Source organism: Falco punctatus (genome assembly GCF_963210335.1).
Source record: "Falco punctatus genome assembly, chromosome: 15".
Classification (NCBI taxonomy): Eukaryota; Metazoa; Chordata; class Aves; order Falconiformes; family Falconidae; genus Falco; species Falco punctatus.
Genome location: NC_137595.1, coordinates 1,031,380 through 1,039,275, shown reverse-complemented (window position 1 = coordinate 1,039,275; position 7,896 = coordinate 1,031,380).

Below are 7,896 nucleotides of genomic sequence, written 5' to 3'. Positions count from 1 at the left end.
GAATGGGGTGCGTATTATGTCAGTTTTGTGTATTGTAACCCCTTTACTTACAGCCCCTATATCTTCTAAATTCTGGCAGGGGCAGAAGCACTAACTTATTCACTCCCACTGTCTCCATCCCCAAAGTGTGCAGTTAATCCCAAATCCAAGGCTGCAATATCAGCTTTCTGTTCTAGCCAGGACAGAAAAAAATCCAGAGCAGGACGGACCAGCTGCATTTAGTGCCCCATCAGCTAAATTTCAGTGAAATCATTTGTATGAATCGTTCAATTTGATGAATTGTTTAGAAAGGGGAAAAAAGCCCCATTAACTGTACATTTGCTGTTAATTAATAGTCTGGGTTTTTTCCTCTCTTTGGCACAACGCTTCCGCACTGTGTCACACTCCGCTATGAGCATCATAGGCACGGCAGCAGCGGATGCTGTGGATGGGTCATCCAGATGGGCATGAGCTGCAGCAAGGGAGTGAGCTGCATCTGTATGACCCTGGGGAGGATGACTTCGCTGAGCTCCATGCCCTGCTCCAGAAAGGATGCCAAAGCCATGCCAAAGCATGAGGAGTGGTAAAAGCTAAGGGCTCCATTCTGCTCCCAAAGCCTCCATGGGGCTGCTCCTGCTTCAGCCCATGGGCAGCTGCAGGGCAGGTGAGACGTTCCTCATCTCCTCTGTTTTATTATTTTTAATAAATTTTCTTTTTGTGTATTTATTTTCTGTACATATCTTGTAAATATCTCTGGAATGTTACTCGAGAGGAATGCTGGCCAATATCCCCTAGAAAACAGATGCCGGAACTGCCGTGGGGGATGGGAGCAGGGCATTCCCATGGAGCTTGGGGCTGCTGGGTGCCCACAGGTCCTGAACCAGGGTGTCAAACCAGTAGCAAACCCACATGGTATACAATTGCAATGAGGGAAAGTCTTGGTAAATCATTTTCATTCATAACAACTGTGCCAATGTGCCCACAGGACATTTCAGGAGTCAAAACACAGGTAGGAGGAGGGAGCAGTTGCACAGCAGAGCATCTGCCCGGCTCCTACCTGGCCCCTCTTGCAGCGAGGCACCAGGTCAGCTGCAGCATCCCTATCCGCAGCCCTCAGCAGCGCAGGCAGCCCTTCAGCAAAGATCTTCATTGCCTGTTTTAGACCAGTTCCCGTGCTCCTACGGCTGCAGGCTGTATTTCACAGCTTCCGTATGAAACTCTTATGATTTTGAAGCCCAGAGGCTGAAGGCTCTCTCAAAGTGGCCCTCTCTCACGAAGTGGCTCTTCTATATGATTCCTCGGGCTTCCCAGCCTTATGTGAGTTAAGATGCCCTTCCCCCTGAGACCTTCCAGGATAAGTCACCCTGGGAAGAAAGTGTAAAATACCCAGACGGTGCTGAGGCTGGGCCCACAGTCCTGACCAGCCTTGCAGCTCTGTTCAAAACTCTTAATGTGATTCACTAAGTTTTCTGTATTTCATTTTCTGATGTATTTTCTTCCCTGTAATTAATCTAGGAACTTTCATTCAAATTACATTTGAATTTAGGACAAACCAAAGGCTGTAAAAATGCTTTCTTCCAGCCTGCCTGTACCACCAGCACTCAGCCCTGCTAGAGAAGGATAAAAATCCTCAGGAACATGCCTTGTGTTTCATTAATTCCTTTACCTGCGTGTCAGAGAGTGCAACGCCAGCTCCAGCACCTCCAGAGCGGGGCACTTGCCAACAGAAAAGGAACAGATACCTAAGGGTAGAAGGGCTTGTGAGCCTGCAAGTTTCTTTCGCAGCCATGCTGACCCTGCTGACAAGGGGGATGCGCCACAGCCCCCACCCCATGGCTGCGCTTACTGTGGCAGGGGCACTGCGCTCCTTCACCCCCATCCTGGGCCACCGAGCTCCTCTGGCACAGTGCCTGCACCCTGTGCAGGGGCACCCACTGTCCCAGGGAGCTGGACCCTTGGTGGACTGTTGCTCCTCAGACATGTCTGCCCATCACCCTGGGCCAGGACAGGGATCTGTGGGATGCAGGATGCTCAGGGCCAGCCACCTCCCCTGCACAGCGCTGCCCAGTGCAGCACCACGAAACCAGAGCAATGCAGGGAGAGCAAAAGCTGAGCTGGGGCCTGGGGCTGCACCCTGCTCCAGGGGCAGGAACAAGGATGACAGGCACCCCCAGTCCCATTTCCCAAGGCTTTAGCAAAACAGAGAGGGAGGGAGCAGCGTGCAGGGCTGGAGCCAGATCACTCACCTTCAGCAGTGACTTTCCATTCTTTCGAGTGTTTGGGTTTCCTGCAAATATGCTCTGGATTTCCTGGGGCTTTTTTATTCTTCTCAAACTACCATGGCCTCCTGCTTGTGCTGGCAGATCCCCATGCCTGCACAAAATACTGCTGTTGTCAGCCAGATCTCTGAGTCTGTGCAGGAATCATTACAGGTTTGGGTCTAAAAACTTCCCTGGGGGATTTCTTGCCCTTAATTTTTGACGTGCACACTCAGCCTGGGCTTCACCTTCGGGAAGCGTTTTCTCTGGGTACCCCACAGTGGCAGCAGGCCCTGGTCCTGGCAGGCAAGAGGGGGTCCACCACCCCACTTTGGGTCTCTGAGCTATGAGGCATCAGTGCAATGAGCTGCTACAAAGCCCGGGCTCTGCATCCCTGGAGTCACCACCTCAGCCCAGAGGAAGAAGCTAATCTCCGCCTTTGTATGAAGAACGAGTCATTCACCACCGTGCCACATGCTTAATTATCCTGACTAGAAAGAAGAGCCCTAGTAACATTTGGTCCAAATTAATGATGGTTTGTTTTGAAATGCAAATATTTTTTAATCAGAGGGGGAAAGGTGGAAATAGACACTACTTAGTTTCTAGATTTTAATTTTTTTAATGAAGCCATGCATCTGTGTTTTTTTTTTTAAATATATATTTCTTTTAATATGGAGAATAACTTTTGTGTGGGCTGAATTAGCTCTAAATGAAAGCAAACAAGGCATAATTAGAAACTGGTTCACTTTTTTTCTTCTGTTTCTTTTCCTTTGTAATGGCAGCATTATAATAAGGTGTGCATCTGGGAGGGGAGGGAAAGCACCCCAGCCTAGAGCATGCTTATCTGCAGGGGGCCCTGGCAGTGAGGAGGGCATTGAGGAGGGAGAGGTGCTGCAAAGCACGGTTTGAAGAAGGTGGGCTGAGTAGGGAATGGGCAGATGTTGGGACCCATCCCAGCTGCTTTGGGGCTTCTGGAGGAGCAGGATACAGCCCCCCTCCCCACTGCCAGCCCTGCCAATGGCTGTGTCACACGTGCCCAGACACCCCTGACCGCTGGAAGCTGCTTCTGCTGAGTGGAAGGAGAGGGGCTGGCTTCCAAAGGCAGCTCCACGTGCAAATCTGGGAAGGTCCCATTTGGGAAGTGCATGAGTTTCTCATTTAATATGGTACCATGCTGCATTCTTTCTCTATAAAGAGACCTCATTTAACTTTAGGCATGTTTATACATCTAATTAAAAATTGGTCATATTTAATTGATTGCATATATCATTACTGCCGCCTCATTGCATCCACAAGTACAGTCTAGCAGCAATCACAGAGCTGCTTCCCCGCGCAGCGGCGCAGGCACAGAAACACTGCTAGCTCCCAGCCAGTTCCTCTCTGCTTAATCCTTTTTTTTGCTGTCCGTGTCCATAAGCTGTCCAGTGCTGTCTGCTTCTCAGAGCTCCCACCGCCTGGCTGCTGCAGCCGCTCTCTGGGGAGCACCTGGGCAGAGCGGGGAAGGACACGCTTTTCCAGGTGCTCTGTGGCTTCCCTCCAGCACCACAGCGTGCACACCACTCTGGGCTGGTGGTTTCTGAATCCCTTGGGGCCAGGGAGGAGAAAGCCATTTTCCAGGCAAGGCAGAAGCTGGAGAGCCCTCTCCCGTGTCCCTACCATCACTGCACCTGTGCCGAGCGGGGTGCTGGGGCTGGGTTTGGGGCCGTGGCTCTACGGCTGGCAGCTGCCTGCCCTCCCCATCACCCTGTGCTTGATGCCCCACACAGTGCCCTGCTCCTGACAGCCCCACCGTGAGAAACACATGGGGTCCTCAGGGTGGGAGTCTGTCCCGCAGCAGCAACATGGGCAAGCACAGGCAGACAGCAGAGAGCATCGCTGTGGGACAGCCACCACCCGGGTCGTCGATGGAGAGCTAAACCTCGCGTAGCATGTACCCCTGGCAGCGAGCACCGCAGCTGCCCCAGCGTGCCGCCCTGGGTGGAAGGCAGCCACTGCGGCAGCGATGGGGCACTGCTCATCCTCCTCCCTGTCACACCTCGCCCAGGTAATTGAATCAAATTGTCAGCAAAGAGGGTATGATGATTCAGCTCCCACCAAAGGCTAGACTATTACCTAGCAGCTTAATAATGAAAACTGTCATCATTCCCGCAATAAGGAAAGATAAATAAGTTATTAAATGCAAGAGCCTGCCACCCTCCCCGGGCAGGGCACCTCGCCAGAGGAATATTAACTTCTGGCCACAGCCTATCTGTTCAGGGAATGGAGGGGGATACCCTGAGCACTCAGAGAGCTCTTTCTCCTCCAGGCGGCTTTGAAAGGGCTTCTGCTTGCCTTGTGCTGCTGCTGCTCTGCGCTTGGTGAACCAAGAGCCGCTGCTCCCTGCTCCTCCTCAAAGGCTGAAAGATAAATACAGTCCCAGAAAGGGAGACAAGTGGGGAAGACTGAGTCTGAGGAGGGACCAGGGCGGGCTCTGAAGACGGGCATTATTCACGCAGGTCTGATGAGCCCTAATATAGAGCTAGGAGCACATTAACCAGAGCTTTACTGAGCAGCTTTGGTGGGACCCTCTGCTGCAAGACAGTTGAGGAGTGACCGATAGACCATCACCTGCAGGCAGCTGCTGCGAGGCTGAATTGGTGTTCAGCATCCACGCTGGACCCAGCTCAGCTCAGCAGCCAAAGTCACCTTCATCTCCCTGACGGCTCCTGCCAGGCTCGCCTGGTTGTGGCTCAACTTAAGCACCTGTCAGTATGTTACAAAATGAAAGGCACATCTGATGTGGGGAGAAAAAGGTGAGAACCAGGAAAGAAAGGAGGAAAGAAGTGACCTTTCTTGTCCAGGTACATTTTACCGGGAAAAAATCCATGAGCTGTTACACGACCTGCTGGGAACTGGAGAGAGCGAGCCCTGGTACTGCTCCGGCTGCAGCTGTGTGCTGTGGAGACCCGTAGATGCTGTTCTGCAGAGCCAGCCATAATAAATGACCTTCATAACACTTTCCCTCTAAAATTCTCCAACTTTCCCGCTAATAAACAATGTGGTTGTCTAGGCAGTCCTATCGTTTTATCTAAAAATTGCTCCTTCCTTCCCTGCTGAACAGTCAAAGCATCTTCCACTGAGCCTACAGCAATACATTCTCTTCTCCTGCCGCTTTCTGGGGATGAGTCCTACCCTGGCCTTCACCCCCTCCTGCTTCCCAGGCTGTGACCCCTTCCCCACTGCTGCTAGCTTCTAGGGGATTAAAAAGAAAAATATTTGCTGATGTGGCACCTCTCTTTCTCTGGGCTACCTCAGTGCCATTTTTAGCCTCAGCACAGCCCCTGGAACCATTTTTTTTAATCACCATGTTTACATGCACCTTCTGGAGGCTGCTAAAGCGTCCTGACAAGCCTCTGAAATCAAAGGCTTGGAGCTGCCCCAGGGGCAGGGACCAAAGACAAACCATCACCTGGGCTCCCGCCGGGATTGCCCGGGAAGTGCTGCAGGAACATGCCTGGTGCAGGCGGGTGGGCTCTCATCCATGCAACCCGCAGCTACCACCCGCCTTCCCACCCAGCCACCCACGGTGGCACAGGTCCTGACACGCCGTGCTCCACTCCCACCCCGGCAGCCCGAGCCCACAGACGCCATCAGAGACCACAGGCAAGTTTCCACACTTGGCCAGAAAAGAATCCATAAAGTTAGTGAACATCTTAAAAATTAAGCATCTAATGAGCCCCATCCTGAAACCAAGGGCTTGGTTCCAGTTTGGCACTGGCTCTGTACCGTGCCCTTCCCATAACGGCAGACAGCTCTGCTTGGCTTCTCTGCTGAATCCTAGAACACCCTCTTGGTGCCTTCTCTGGGGGAGCGGGGTGTGATGGCAGGCAGGTCCTGGGGCACTGCCACCAGTTAGATGGAAAATGAAGGTACGAGGACGCTAGGGAAAAGTGGAGAAGACATGACCTGAGTTATGCTTTGGGTTATCTCAGCAGACTCCCTTGCTCTTTGACTCCCAGAAACATTTTACTCCCTGAATATCCATTTTCAGGTCTTGTGCTATAAACGGCTTACGTTCCCTCACCCCATGACCCGTGAGAAGGGGCAGTTCTCTGGCAAGGTCATTCAGCAGTGCCCTCAGGGGACTGCCCATGTTGCAAACACCTTCATGCCGTGCATCTTCACTGTCACAGAGCCAGGCCAGCCCCTTTCAGAAACCCAGCAACAGTGAAACCTGCCAGCAGCTCAGAGGGGACCCAAGAACCAGGCTGGAGGCAATTTGTCAAAACCCTTCATAACTCCATGCTTTCCTTGCTACTAACAACACAGCATCAAGCAAGTGGGTGAAAAAGACCTCGAATGTACTTGGGTCTTGTGGAGGGAGGGGACAGCCCCTTCCCAACCAGCAGTGGGGATTTCCTTCGTACATCCCCCCTGGGCGAAGTGAACCAAGGCAGTCCCTCCACTTCAGCTGCCCCTCCTTCCCTCACCAGCCTGCTTTTGGCATCCTGCACCCTGACTCATCCCTCTCGCAGACATCTGGGTACTTCACCACACCACTCACCCACTCCTGCCCCACTCTGCACTGGACCAGACCCCAGCCCCAGGGTACCCGCCCGCCTTGGGCTGCACCTCTAGAGACTCTTCTCCTACAGCCTTCCTTCTACTGGCCAGCCTTCCGCCATTCCCTGCCCTCTACTGCTCTCCTGCCAGTCATAAAAATATATAGAATATAGTACATTATTTTATGACGTACTATAAAAAAAAAAAATAATCCTGGAACTACAAGACACGTGCCAAACCTCAGCAGCACATGCAGGAATGCCTTTGTTCCAGCTGTTGCTGGATTGCCTGAGCTCTTCCCAGCATAGTTTGAAGGCTTTTCAGGACAGGAATCTTGTTTTCTGGATTTTTTTTTTTTTTTTTCTGGCATCAGACAGCAGCAGCAGTCATGGCTACAATGGTGATAGCATCTGTCCTTTGCATACAGCCTGTTCGTGTCCCATCTCCTGATCCTCTGCCCAGGACTCCCCAAGTCAGAGGTACACGCAGAGTCTGAAGTGTGGGTATAGACTGAGCCTGAAAGTGTGAGGAGGGGTGTGGGGCAGGGACCTCCCATTTCTCACCAAGAATGCTGTCTACATTTATTGCTCCTTATATCTTGCTCCTTCCTCCTGTAAGAGCCCTCTCCCTCCCTCCCCAGGGCTGAGGCTCCCCTCACCCACCAAGAGCTGGTGGACCAGAGCCCCTCAGCACCACGCCACCCTCAGCTCTTTCTAGGCTTTCACTGAGGTGCGCAGATGCTTTGGGGAACCGGTGAGCTGGGAACCATCTGTGTTTCTTATCAGGGCTCATGCCAGATCTGTAAATCACTGTGAGATGCAGTCCTGCACTGGCACCCCAAGGTGCCAGCCCCATGCCCCGAGGTGCCAGCCCCTGGCCCTTGTTTCCCTTCCCCTCCTGGGCTGGTGAAACTTTCTTATAAAACCTGCAAACCAAGCTCCATAAAACTCCCGATTCATTCTGCAGATATTTCCTGCGCTGGGGCTTTCAGCAGCATCTGCTAGTTTGAAGTATGCCTTTTATTCGTCCTGGGGGCACCATTACTTTCTGCTTTAGCAGTTTTGCCTGCTCTGTAGTCTTTGCCAGGCTCCATCCACGGAAGAGAAAATTGGTGAAA